Source organism: Neopelma chrysocephalum, unplaced genomic scaffold (genome assembly GCF_003984885.1).
Source record: "Neopelma chrysocephalum unplaced genomic scaffold, ASM398488v2 Primary Assembly neopelma1_96492, whole genome shotgun sequence".
Taxonomy (NCBI): domain Eukaryota; kingdom Metazoa; phylum Chordata; class Aves; order Passeriformes; family Pipridae; genus Neopelma; species Neopelma chrysocephalum.
The window spans coordinates 71,402-84,226 of record NW_020925138.1 but is presented as its reverse complement, the minus strand read 5'-3'; the positions used below and the strand labels follow the sequence as shown (position 1 = coordinate 84,226).

General features: G+C 51.0%; 1 pseudogene; it reads left to right on the top strand.

The window, feature by feature from the left end:
* LOC113981352 overlaps positions 1-11,528 on the top strand; it is a 33,777-nt pseudogene extending 22,249 nt beyond the window's left edge.
* Positions 11,529-12,825: the final 1,297 nt, after the last annotated feature.

Below are 12,825 nucleotides of genomic sequence, written 5' to 3'. Positions count from 1 at the left end.
CAGAGCCAGTAGTGCTCTGTGATGGTCGACAGGGGGCGCTGTTGGGCTCTGGCAGTCCCCGCGTGGGGCCCCGGATCGTGGGAGAAGCCGACAATAGAGATTCCCCCCCCACCATGGAGGGGAAGGGGAAAAAAGGGGAAAGGAGGGCGGTTTCTTTCCCACAAAACTCACGATGTCTGTGACTGGCTGTGGTCAGGACTCCCCCCTTTCCTCGACGAGCACAAACTGCTGCCAAAACACGGGATCGGAGGAGAGAAAAAGAAAGATGACCCCCTCCCCAAAAGGTTCCTCTGCAGGATGGGTCAAACCTCTCCGATGAAATCTGAGCAGGTCCGGCTGGCGACAGAGCAGACCGAGGCCGGAGAACAGCCAGATGACCAGGTCAAGAGCAAAATGGCCTCAGAGCTTTTCCAACACACACCTTGCCCCTGTTAAGGCAAAAAGTGAAGTGTCCCTTCCAAGGAGAGGAGGGGAGAAAAACTACCACCCCCCCCAGCCTTAGAGAGGGCCATCAGCCTGGAATGTAGTTCTGCCAGCCAGTTCTTTTGTGTAGGTCAATCACCCAAGGCAAAAAACTGTCCTCCCCATTCAATATCCCTCCCCCACATTGCAGCAGGGGAAAGAAAATTCCCGTTTGGTTTTTTAGAACAAGTAAACCCATGACAGTGTGTCTTGCAGGTGCTAGGCGAGTCCATGGCTGGCATCTCCCAGAACACCAAGAACAGCAAACTGCCTGAGTTTGGCGAGTCTATCAGTGCTGCCTTCAAAGCTCTCTGTGGGTTGATGGAGGTAGCTGCCCAGGTGAGATGCAATTGATCCCAGCCCCAAGCATTACCCATGGTGCATAGTTGCTGTACACACTCTTCCCCTATTCCTCCAAGAACTGTGGGACGGTGCTACTAGTTTCCCTAGTCCATGCCTGCTTTGAGCCTCTCCACCATGCGTAAGCTCTCATTACCTTTCTCATTGTGGAGTAATAGATAAAGTTAGAGAATAAGGAGTCCGGAAGAAAAAACCAGCTGGTGTCTGAAGGATGCTGATAAGGTCACGATGCACCACAAAAGTTCCCTGAGCATTGATAAACACCTGCTATAGCCAGATGAAAATGTGGGAAGGGATTATGTGAAGTCATCATAGCTTTTCTTTGCAAAACATCCTGCAGAAAGGGAACGTAGTGACCCTTTTGACCTGTGTCATCCATCCATCAAGAAAGAATAGGTGTTAACTTTACATAGATTTAACACTTATGACTAAAGTCACACAAACTCCAAGGAAAAAAAAGGTATAAAAGGAGATTGAAATGCATAAAAGATTGAAGGAAGTTTTCCATTGAAACTGCTGGGATCAACTGATGAGTTGTACCTGCCTTCCTTTCCCCCCCCCCCCGGGATGCCAATCAGGTGAGAAATTTAGGCTATGCACATTAATCACTGCTTTAAGGACTAGAACTTGCTTTGTGGTCACTATAGATATTAGTAGATGCTTTTGTATTAGAGCTTGTGTTTGCTATATATTAGTAGACGCTTTTGTATTAGAGCTTGTGTTTGTGCTTGTTTTGTGGTACTGATAGATTGTTTTAAATGTATTTTTGTAGCTAGACACTATCACTGATGACTTACGAATCTTATTAACCTGTCAGGATTTGTATTAATAAAAAGAGTGTTTTCTGTGCACTGTTAGAGTGAGTCCTTATAAGGTGCTAACAGTTGCCAGTGGCGGATAACATGTTGGGAAGACTTGCTGAGGGATTTCCTTTCTCTGTTGATGCAGGCCCCCAATGAAAGGGAAATCGAATACATCCCTCGATTGGTGAATCTGTTGGGTGAAGGTTTCCCCCCTTACGGGACCCCAACAGACTAGTCAGACACTAAAAGGTTTCAATTTCCTAGGGGCCCTGACAGAAAAAATAAATTTCTAAGGGTTGGGCAACCCCCCCCCTTTTCACGTGACACTCATGCTCCCAGGCTGCCTACCTTGTGGGAGTCTCGGACCCCAACAGCCAGGTTGAACAGCAGGGCTTGGTAGACTCCACTCAGTTTGCCAGAGATAACCAAGCTATCCAGATGGTCTGCCAGAACGTGGTGGACCCTGCCTGCGTGCAGGTGAGCATGAGGTGGGGCACTGTTACAGGCATTTTCTTGTATGAAAGAGAATGTGAGGCTAGCAGGAAAAGCTGTGTCCCAAGAGTTGGCCAAAATTATGAGTAGTGTCTCAATAGGCCCCATCAGCTGTACTGGGAACCAGCTAGCAACAGTGACAGTCCAGATGGGGGGCTGCATGGGTATGCAGGACCTTGATGATCCTTCTTGGGTCCCAAGAGGGACCTCTGCAGTCACTGGTTCCCCATGTGGGGCTGGTGGGAAGAGAGAGCTGTCGGAATGGGGAGACAGGTGGGTCCTGCCTCACTATGTTCTTCCCTGCAGGTGTTGTCAGCAGCCACTATTGTAGCAAAGCACACTTTGGCCCTGTGCAACATGTGCTGCCTGGCCTCCTCCCACGCCGCCAACCCTGTGGCCAAGCACCAGTTCATCCAGTCAGACAAGGAGGTGGCCAACAGCACAGCCAACCTGGTGAAGACCATTGAGGTGCGATCTCTCTGCTGGAGCACTGTGGTGGGGATGGGATTTGGGGCATGGTGGGGAATGTAAAACTGCCCTGGTCTCTCCACATCAGGCCCTGGACAGCATGTTCAACAAGGACAACTGGGAGTGGTGCCATGTTACCACTTCCCCTCTCACAGAGGCTGTAAAGAACGTGACAGCCTTTGCCTCCAACCTGGAGTTTGTCATGGTTCCTGCCCAGATAAGCCCAGAGGTAGGATGCTACAGAGGCAGGAAGGGGTTTTCCCAACTGTGATGGGGGCTGTATGAAGGGGGGAGAGGAGCTGTGTCTCCATCTGAGCTTGGGATGGGGCTACAGTGCAGGGCTGGAGCTTGGTGGGAGGTGGGGAGGTGGCAGCAAGCCTTGGGCTTCTAGGGGCTGCTTTGGGGTGAGGGTTGTGGGAGAGGGAGGGAGTAACTTCCCACACACAGTCCCTCATGCGCATCACCAGCCCATCATTTCCCTATGCAGGGGTGCAGAGTCATGGAGCCCATCATCTGTTTGGTCAAGACCATGCTGGAGAGCTCTGCCAGCCTCACCCAGACTGCCCACTCTCTGGCTGTCAACCCCAAGGACCCACTGCAGTGGTCAATGCTGGCTGGTCACTCTCACACATTCTCAGACTCTATCAAGAAGTTTATCACCAGCGTGAGGTGAGGCAAGTCCTGTTCACTTGGTTATGGTCCTGTCCCCAGTGGTGGGTACCTCTGCTCAGGCTTACTCCAAGTGAGCATCCCCAGGGATGCTTTGGCTCATCTTTTCCTCGGCTGCTGCCAGGCAGGGATGGGATGGAAGATACCATCCCTGGTCCTGTTGTAAGGTAAACATACGCAGGTATTCTTCCCAAGAATGCCAAGGCAGTGGAAGTATTAAAAAAAAAGGTTTATTTCAGATGCAATGACCACTTTTTTACGATGGTGCATGCATTGGGCCCCAGGGCAAAAGGCAAAGACCCTCCTCCTCCAAGGCTTTTTGTATCTTCTCTCTCTCCTCCCCCACTCTCTCTGGCCCAAGGAGGCCTTGTACATGTCTGCAAACATATTATCTCTCTGCATACCAGAGAGCAAGTCTGAGAACTTCTCTTGCTATGCGGGAGGGGGGGGGGGAAGCATTGAAACTGCCTTTTAGGAAGAGCCACCACCTTAGGCAGAAAGCCGTCCTAGCGAAACGAGTTCTAACTTCCTATTACAAATTCTTCCAGAAATGTATCTATTCTTACACCTGTACAGGAGATGCTCCTCCAGCCCTGGCACAGGTTGATGGGGACATGTGTCTGGGCTCTGACACCAGGTTGCCCTCAGCTCAGGAGAAGGGATCCTGGCTCTTGCCAGCACCATCTGAGGTCAAGGGCAAAGGAGTGGCATAGCACCTGCCAGTGCCAGGCTGATCTGTCTGTCATGCAGGGACAAAGCTCCAGGACAGCAGGAGTGTGATGAGGCCATTGAGGTGCTGAACGGATGCATGCAGGAGGTGGACCAGGCCTCCCTTGCTGCCATCAGCCAGCAGCTGGCCCCCGAGAAGATATTTCCCAGGAGGCAGGTTGGGGCCATGCTGCTGCAAGTGCAACTGGGGCAGTTGTCCTTCCCCCTGGCTCCCAGCAGTGTGCAGTCATCCCGGCCCTACTGCAGCCTCACGCAACATCCTGTCTTTGTGACAGGCTTTGCACAACCTGATGATCACAGCTGTTCAGGAGATCAGCAACCTGATCAAGCCCATGGCCAGCATGGCACAGGCCAAGGCCTTGCAGCTGGGGCACAAGGTAATGGGAGCTACTGATTAGGTGCTTGGGGCATATGGAGGAGCTTTTGGTGAAAGGAGAGGTGTGAGGCAGATGGGGCTGGAAGCTGCTAATGCTGCTCTTCCCTAGGTGTCCCAGATAGCTCAGTACTTTGAGCTGCTCATTATAGCAGCTATCAGCATTGCCTCCCAAATACCCAGCTACCAGCAGCAGCAGAACCTCCTGGACCAGACCAAAGTGCTGGCTGAGTCCACCCTGCAGATGCTGTACACAGACAAGGAGGTCAGTGGGAACCCAAAGGTGAGCAGGAGGGGCATGTATCAACAGCATTCTCCTCTTTGTGGGTGCTGCATGAGAGGCTTGGCTATGTGCCAGACACACATATGCCAGACATGGCAACTTGGCCAGGGCTGCTGCAAGTGTGTGGCATCCTCACCAGGAGGGGAGCTGCTGCCTGCTTTCCCTCACTCTGGCTCATTCTTGAAACAAGCTGCCCACACCCAGGCGGCTCTGGAGGAGGCCAAGCAGATGATGTAGGAAGTGGTGAAGGACCTGACCACCCTGAATGAGGCAGCCAGTGTTGCGGGTGTCTTGGGGGGCATGATGGGCTCCATCACCCAGGCCATCAACCAGGTGAGGGGAGCACAGAGAGGACCCAGCCAGGGCTGGGGGTGGAGGAGAGGAAAAGTCAGTCAAACCCTACAAGGTCTCTGGGCTGGGGCTGGGGCTGGGGCTGGAGCTGGAGCTGGAGCTGGAGCTAGACTCTTCTCTTCTCTTCTCTTGCAGCTGGACGAGGGGCCAATGGGTGAGCCAGAGGGGACCTTTGTGAACTACCAGATCACCAAGGCCATTGCAGTGACTGTGCAGGAGATGGTGAGTGCAAGCAAGCCTGTCACCCCAGAAAGTGGTGCCTGACATCCAGGCAGGGCAACCACCCTCCTCGCTTGCCCGTTGCAACATAGGGACCCTCCACCTCCCGTTCTTCTTCCATTGGCAGATCACCAAATTCACCACCAAACCAAATGAGCTGGGTATACTGGCCAACCAGCTCACCAATGACTACAGGCAAGTGGTGCTAGAGGAGAAGTCAACTGCACTCACCATCGAGAATGAGGAGGTGTGAGCATGGGGTGACCATGGGGCAGAAAAGGGTCTGCTGGGGCATGAGAGCAGAGGAAAGGGGCACTTGAACCTCTTATCAGAGCTGGGGGCAGGCAGCATTCAGACCCCCCCTTGCAACATGATGTAGAAACGCAGAGCAAAGCCATGTTTCCTTTTTCTTCCTCCTGAGTTGGGATAACTGGGAGAGGAGCTGGGTATGGGTGGCTGGTGTTTCCCAGAGGATATCACAGATGCGGGCTTAGTTCCCTGCTGGCTCTCTCATGCACGTGTTCCCCTCCAGAACATCAAGCGCTGGATGCAGGAGCTGGGTCATGGCTGCGCTGCCCTGGTCACTAAGGCTGGAGCCCTGCAGTGAAGCCCCAGCGATGCTGTGAGGATAGAATACCCTTTTTTTCCAAAAGATTTTGTTATGAGGAGACAGAGTTTTGCTTAGGAAGACTTTCTGCCTAAAAGGTAACTCTTTCTCAAAGGTAGTTTCAATGCTTTCCCCCCCCCCCCATAGCAAGATAAGTTCTCAGCCTCTCTCTGATATATGAGAGCAGAGAGATAACGCTTACAGAAATGCTACAGAGTTGCTGCGGCCCGGGGAGAGTCGGGGCAGGCCAGTGATGATAAAGCCCGGGAACGAACAGGAGGTTTGCCTTTTCCCTCTGAGGCCCAGTACTGCCTGGCAGGGCTGAGAAGTTTGTAAGTTTTAATGTCTTTGCCTCCGAAATAAACCCTTTTGAACCCTTTCCACTGCCTTGGCATTCTGGGGGAAGATACCTGTATATGTTTTACCTTACAGATGCCTACACCAAGAAGGAGTTGATAGAGAGCATACACAAGGTTTCTGAGGTGAGCAGCCCAGAGATAGGTACATGACGAAGTGGGAGGTGCTGGACTGAGGCACCATGCTGGGTTCTCCCTTAGTCCTGTTGGGCTCTGTTGCTCTCTCAGCTGATGCCTTAAGATCGCTAGGGAGCAAAAAAATAGACTCACCAGGCAATTATTAGTAGAGATAAGATAGAGAGCAGAATCTTTAATGAAGGCCTTCAACCACAGGGAGTACAGAGATGCACATGCCACGTGTCCAGGGGTTCCACAATTTAAGGTATTGTCCATCCAATCCCAGATCTATCCGCCCCCCAGATCCTCCCCACTTCTGCCCCAGGCACGCCCCTCTGGAAATTGAGTCAGGGATCCCTCAGGACCCCCTCTTCCTCATCTTCCTCTTTGTCACAGCACGTACAGTCTTTTGGAGCTCCTCCAAGGTTAAGGATTTGAAGGTTGCTTTGACTATGGTGTATCTTGTTGTAGAGGCCTGGGGTGCAAATGTTCTTAAACAGAATGAAGGCCTGCCTTGAGAGAAGTCTAAACAAGCTAAAGGAATTTAGAAAGTTCAATATGGAATGGGGAAAAGGGTTGGGTATGTATAAACTACTGTGCTAAAGGGTGACAAATTATACAGCTACATTAAAGTCTACATTTACTACACAACTACTTCTAAAATCTACAAAAAGCTAAAAATCAAAAAAATCCAGAGGCATCACAGCCATTCTTGCCTTGGCCTGATTCAGCTGATGGGGTGGAGGATGGATTCCCTCTCCTGGCACTTGTAACAGCAGATGGTGCTGTGATGGGTGAGTTTGACATCCAGGTGCTGCCTGCTGACATGCCAATCATGTCCTGCCAGGGGAGACTAATCTACACTGGTGGCAACCCAAGGCCCTCCAAATCAACTCTTACAATGGTGGGTGTGGCATTTGCTGCATCTCTAGACAGCTTGAAGCTCATGCTGGATGATCAATCTCTTCTGTACCTTTTCCTGGCATGGTGGAAAGCATCCTGTCCATCAGTCAATCTAAGAGCACATTTCTGAATAACAGACAAAAATATGGCTAAAAAAATAGTTGATAAGGGTAGAGCAGCAATGCTTGTAAACAAGATTACAAAAGTAAAACAAATACTTGTTCATAGTGCCTGGCACACTCAGGACCTCCTGCAGGTCCTTCCTTTCCAAGATTGTTTTCCATCAGGAAACACTTTCTCCTATGAATGCTTGCCCAAGTACAGAAATTGAGTTGAGCAGTTAAAGAAGGAATGAGCTGTGATGTTCTGATGCCCATCATGCAAACCTTATTCATTTGGAAACTAGCAGAGTCCAATATCTTCTGGACTCCCAAACACAACAGGTACAAGGTAAAAATATCTAAGATAAGAAGAGGTGCCCAGATCACACAATTCCCGATGTCCCTCCTTGGTGTGAAGCAGCTTTGTCATGGGGAGGCATTGGAGGATGTGTGTAGTGGGGGTTGCTTGAACCTGCTCTGCTCCCTGAGTCACTCTGCTTGTACCCTGCAGGTGTCTCACGTGCTGGCAGCCCTGCAGGCTGGGAACTATGGGACACAAGACTGCATCACAGCTGCCAGCACCATCTCTGGCATCATTGCTGACCTCGACACTACCATCATGTTTGCCACAGCAGGAACCCTCAATCTGGAGAACTTTGAGACCTTTGCTGACTACAGATACCTAGGTGTCTCACCCAGGCTCTGTTGGACTTGTAAGCTGAGCTCCCAAAATGGCATGGCAAATTCAGTTTCAGATTCTCTATTGCCCATCACTACTGCAGTGCAATTGCTCCCCTTGTACAAACCTTAAGGACAGGTCAATTTTCAGTAGTTAGGCCACCTTACATTTTGGAGATGGTAATCTTACAGGTCCAGGTATTGTCATAACCCAAACAAATATACATATCCCAGATTACCACCCTCATCCCTTCCACCAACCAGGTTTCAGGGGGATCCCCAGGACCCATATCACAATGCTAGAGATATACCCAGGGAAAGGGGGAATGTCAGGGTGTACCATGGTGTAATGGATGAGAACTTAACTGAGAATTGACCCCTGCTCATGACTATGAGAAACATACTGTATTGGGTCTGGCTGAGATGGAGTTCATTTCCCCATAGCAGCCCTCACAGTGCTGTGCTTTGCATTGGCAGCTAGAAGGGTGTTGATAACACACCAGTCTGGCTCTCCCATCTGGGGTACCATTTCTGGCTCTCCTCCCATTGTGGGGTGCCATTTCCGACGGTTTAAGGTGGATAGGGAGCGGGGAACTCAAGCACCAGGGGTTTCTTCAGGTCCTGGACGCTGGAGGGGAGAGCTGTTCCCCCCTCCCCCCACCACGAGGTCCCATGGCAGCCATAGAGACAGCACACTGGGCGTGGAGAGGAGGCGAGAGAGAGAGTTTATTGTTGGGGGTGTTACATTTATAGGTCTCGGAGGATTCACAGATTAACCAATTACAGGTCTCAAGGGGCTTACAGGAACACCCAATCGCAGGAAGGGGTTAACAACCAATAGGAAGGGGTTAACAAAGTCCAATGAGAAGACTTCTTGATATCTTCTCAGGACATTCCTGAGACAGAGATAGCACCTGCCGTGGGGGGTCTTGGGAAGAAGAAGCATGAGTTAACAAAGAGACTACAAAAAGCCATTTTGAAACATGTTTAAACAACAGTTTCTCATATACTGCAGATCTACTGCCACACACCAGTGTTTTGGCTACTGCTGAGCACAGCATCAGCACTGTAACATTCCTTCCCCAATCAAGGGCAAGATCCTGGGAGGGGACACAAGTAGGTCAGCTGACCGAAAGTAACTAAAGGGTTATTCCATACCATATGACATCAGCTCAGATATAAAAGCTAAGGCAAGGAGCAGGAAGGGGGGGCATTTGTTGTTTGCAATGTTTGCCTGCTGAGAAACCATTATGCGTTGCTGAAGCCTGCTTCCTGGGAAGTGGTCGACCATCACTTACTAATGAGAAGTAGAGAATAAACCTTGTTAGTTTTCTCTTCACTTGTGTGCAAGCAAACTTGTACTTTTGCTTTAGTAAACTGCCTTATCTTAACCGACGAGTTGTTTTCCATCTTATTCTCTCTCCCCTGTCCATCTGGGAAGGGGAGGGATAGAGCGGTTTGGTGGGCACTTGGTGTCCAACCAAGGTTAACCCACTACACATGCTAAAGTATGTCACTGATAAAGTGTATTCGATGAAGTATGTGGTCGTTATGACTATATGTTGGAAAAAGGTAGGAAACATATGTGTGCAGCTGTTCTGTGACCTCCACATTTGGCCACACCAGGGCACCTGGCCGACACACTATGTATGGCCAACTTGGAGATCATGATAAACTGCACATCCACATGGATAGACCTGGCATAAAGTCAGATTTGTTTCTAAGAGCATAAAAAGTGGGACCCTCTTGTAGCCAATTCGAAGCCTCGCCTGCAGGTGGATGCACCACGTAGGAATTCTCTCAGTTACCTGAGACTTGGCATCAGCTGTAACAGGGCTTCCTAGCTGACATGTAGCCTGGATGTTGATCATTAGGTGGTAAATGGTGGTGTATTTCTTCTTAATCACCATTCTTTCTCTCTCTATGCAGTATGATATGATGCATCACTAATTTTCTTTTGTACTGTATCTATCCAACTGATGTTATTGTTTCTGTTTAATAAACTGTTCATATTATACTACAACTAGTGGGTAGTTGTTTTGTTGAGTACCCTGCCTGTCAGCAAAAAATATGTCTCCACAGTACGTTCTACACCATGTTTAGAGACTGGACACAGATTTCTAGGAAGGTCATTCAGAGATCTGCCCCAAGGGTGGATAGTCATGAGTGGCATGGAATGTGGAAGGACATGGGCCAGTTTTGGAGAACCCCTGGTGACCTGGCTGCTCCGATGATGGGATATCACAGCCCATGATATGAAACTAGATGGTAGTGAAGCCAAGCAACTGGGATCCCTGTCCCAGGGCATGGGCATTAACAACGGGATCGGGAAGAGGACAGAAACTCTCAGCCTCTGGAGGCGACTCCTGTCAAGCGTGAGGGAAAAGTATTCTCTCAAGGATGATCTAGTAGTGTGCCCAAGCAGGTGGAACATCATGGAGAAAGGTACCTGAGAGAATTAGCTGTGATGGAGGTAATCTATAGGGATTCAAATAACGAGCAGTCCCCTGTAGATCCAGAGGAGGTCCAGTGTACACAATCCACGTGGCAGAAGTTTGTATCGAGCGCACCATTGTCATACACTGTAGGGGGCGTGTCCAAGGTACAGGGAGATGTACAGGGGCAGGGATGCCCAAGGGAGCATGCGCCGAAATAGACAACCCTATTGGTTAGGAGGTCACATGGTTCTAGGGGATAAAAGGGAGTGCAAAATTGAAATAAAGCCTCTTTGATTTCCTCCTCACGAAGAGCGTGCTCATTCTTTATCATATAAAGACCAGCAGCGACATGTGGACACCACATGTGGCGCCCGAACCTGGAATGAACCTACATTAGGTAGATTAAAATATCCTGAATCAGGCAAAAAATCGGTAAACCCCGGGTATCGTCTTAATTATCTGAAGACGGGGATTTTTCACTGAAAAACTTAGACGTCTGTAAAGCCGTTGTCTCAGTTGCGTATGAGAAATGGAAAGTTAATTTAGTGAGCTCAAAAAATAATAGGGAAAAGTGCACAGGAACAAGAAGAAAGAAGAAAGGAGAACAAGCTGACAGACCGGAATGGGGGGCAGCCGGAGAGAGCGGAGCAGGGTCCGACACCCACCGAAGCGGTGAGTCAGGCTGAGGGGCAACGCCAGCATACAACACGCGGCCAGGACTATTCCCTGAGTGGCAGCGTGTCCGCAACTCGGAAACCCGGGCGACAGAGCACGCTAAAATCGCCGAGAAACCCCCTGCCACCCACCGCCTGCCACGGCTCAGCTGTGCAAAAGCGGTGCCGCCGCTGCCCGTAGCACCCCAGCCCCACCGCTCGACCCCCGCATCGGCTTTCTGCTTAGCGGAAAGCGCTGCAGCTCCATGCAGCCTGCCGCCCCTACCTGTGTTCGCCCGCCATTTCCACCGGCCCCACGCTGCACATAGCAGGACCGGTAGAAGCCACACCAGACACGCACCGGCGCCGGGACCCCCCACACCGTCCAGTGGATCGCGGGACCCCCGGAGCCACCTCCTGCCGATCCCTGCCTGTCTGTGACGACAGCGCAGACCCTCCACGTTGAGGAAAAACCCACCAGAGATGATGCAGACCCGGAAGGAACCTTTCACCGCTTCTCCGCCGCTGCCGCGCGAGCCAGTTTCGCCGAGGAGCAGCCCAGCCGCGCCGCCGCACCCAAACCGCGGGGACACAGCCGATCAAGAATCTGAGAGTAGCCAGCAGCTAGACAAAGAGTTTTCGACCGCGTGCATCTACAGTGCCGAGACTTAAGGTAAAATGGGAAGTTTTTTCTCCACCGAAATCTCACAAGACTCAGATGCACTGGTCATTCTGCTAAAACCATATCATATACAAACCACGAGGGCCAAACTAACAGAACTTGTATGTTTTATTAAAGCAGCTGTCCCTGAACTGCCATTAGTTGAAACCCTTCACATAGAAATATGGAATAAAATAGGAAACCGCATAAAGCTAAAAGCCCAGGGGGGAGACCCCCAGGCTAACAACGCCTTTCCAGCCTGGCAAATCATAATGTCTGCACTACACAGAGCCCACGAACGGACAACACAAGCATCCAACACCAACACACACCCCCCCGCTCACACTGCTAGCAGCAACCCGACTTTTAGGTGTAGGAACACAAATGCACAAAGTCCAGTGGCGGGAGGGAAAGGAGCCGTTTGTGAGTTAAGTTTCGGGTCGGGAGCCGAGAGCCAAGGGGACGCAGGTCATCGGGAGGGAATGGAGCCTGTAATGTGGGATCCCAGCCCATGGGACCAGTGCAGGGGGCTCCGTTACAGCGATGAGGGGGGTAACCCAGCATATTTACCACCTCGCACTGTGGATGACCAGCCACCGCATGTCCCGGAGTGGCCGCAGCCATCTTGCCCACCACGTGAAACAGAGACCGATCCGTCTCTTCTGGCCCCAAAGCCGCCCTGCCCCACCCATAGGCACGAGGGGAGAGGTAGCCCCGCCCCCTTGCCACCTCCACCACCCACCACCACCCCCCCACAGGGAACGGGGCTTACTGGGACCACAGGGGAGGAGGCATGGGGGAATGAGGAGGAGGGACCAGGGATGGTTCCGCCGGGAGGGAGCGAGGAGGCAAACGGAGGAAGGTCAGTTAACATGTGGAAACAATGTCAGGACAAGGCATTTCGAGTGAGAGGCTTGAAGGATATTCAGGCATGCTCAATTGAATTCAGCCAACATCAGTTCCCTCAATTCCAGCCTCTGCTATATGAGGTTACAAAGAAATTGAGGCAATTGGTAAGAGATGCTGGCATGTCCTTAACCAATACTTTCAAGTATTTGGAGACATTGAGTTCCATCTATTTTTTCACCCCACATGACTGGAA